A 1,455-nucleotide genomic window follows, 5' to 3' on the forward strand; every position below is an offset into this window, starting at 1 on the left:
TAGTGACAAATGGCAAAGGCCATGCTTGAGGATCATACCAGTAAGATAATAAGGAACAGGAAAACATTCAAGATTCATAGTTTACATGTAATTTATATACAGAAGTATGTATCATCAATGAAAGTGCATGTTTTACTAAGCTTGTACAGAAATTAGTTCACAGCATCAAAAAAGTGTAGATGGACCATAGGGTTCTGAAAAGACCTGAGATGGAGGCGGATAGCTGATTATATCTGACATCAATAATTACTTGCTCTTCAAATCTATCAGGTTTTTTGTTTTGGAATACAAACAAAACAAGAAGGGGTTAGATTACTAAGTGTGAGCAGTAACTAGTGCACAGTATCAAGAAAGTGTAGATGACCCAGATAGAGCTGCAAATACCTGAGATGGAGTCGGATAGTTAAATATATGCGACATCAATTCTCCATTGATCTTCAAATCGTACAAGCAAATAAAGATGCGGTCAAAGCAGATCCAGAAAAGGTGAGGGGACAAAATAAGAAGATAACATACTTAGCTGGTATACTCTGTAGATCAGGTCTTCTTAGATGCAAAACAATATTCAATTTTTGCAAAGATTGAAGAATGAAGCTAAGAAGAGGAGAGTATCAATAGTTAGAGGGAATCGGAAACAAAAGAGTAAAATTTCGAAGAGATTTCAGTCACCTCTGTAAGCTGAAAGAAACACGATACCATGAAGAAGGATTTACAAGATCGATTATCATCTTCAACGGGAGGAAGCGAAACAGTAGTGCAAGAGGCGGTGGAGCTGAAATATGGTTTAGGAAACTTTTGATTTTAGAAACCCTACTCATGTTAAATGTTTTATTTTGGTTTTTGGGTTGGGCCGGGTATGGGAATAATGGGAGGGATGAATTTTTTGTAAGATGGGTTGGTCCATCATGTGATTATTTTTAATAAAAAGTAAAATTAAACCAAAAAAAAAAAAACAATCCTACCCCCCAAATTTTCAACCACCGGAATAGAGCTCCTTTCGCTGTTTCTCTCCCTCAAGCTCTCTTTTCTCTGTCTTACTCAATCTGTCATTCTCTCTCAATTTCTATCTCTCTCAATTTCTAACTCTCTCCATGGAAATTGTGTGTTCCAAGAAGAAGAAAAGGAAAGAAAAATGAAGTGTTCAAAGATGGAGTGCTATTCTCTGTGTGTAGTCACGATTTTAGTGTGTGTATATTTTTGGAAGATGAAAGAAAATGGAGGATGATGATATTTGTTGATGTCTCTCTCTACTTTGTGCATATTTTTTTTTATCTTTGAGAATTCCCCTTTTCTCCGATGTGTAATATGTGTGTATGCGTCTGTGTGTGTGTTCATGAGGATATGGAGAGTATTTTTGGTGTATGTAGTGTTTCTCCCCTGAAATCCAAAAATGGAGAGTGTATTGATGGTCCTTTAATGGAGGTTGTGTGTTGTATATGTTGAGGGAATAATACA

The 1,455-nt window shown here is 36.2% G+C and overlaps 1 long non-coding RNA gene across 2 annotated transcripts; it reads right to left on the reverse strand.

Moving 5' to 3' along the window:
- Window positions 1-1,449, reverse strand: LOC124891489. 2 transcript variants are annotated; one of them, XR_007049719.1, is made up of 4 exons: window positions 697-1,449; window positions 517-594; window positions 385-435; window positions 1-263 (listed from the first exon to the last, which is right to left on the reverse strand). It is a non-coding gene; the product is annotated as an uncharacterized LOC124891489 (long non-coding RNA). The 2 variants fall into 2 exon arrangements; XR_007049718.1 differs by having other exon boundaries at window positions 670-1,449.
- Window positions 1,450-1,455: the final 6 nt, after the last annotated feature.

The sequence above is a fragment of the Capsicum annuum genome, unplaced genomic scaffold (assembly GCF_002878395.1).
Source record: "Capsicum annuum cultivar UCD-10X-F1 unplaced genomic scaffold, UCD10Xv1.1 ctg3622, whole genome shotgun sequence".
In the NCBI taxonomy this organism is placed as follows: domain Eukaryota; kingdom Viridiplantae; phylum Streptophyta; class Magnoliopsida; order Solanales; family Solanaceae; genus Capsicum; species Capsicum annuum.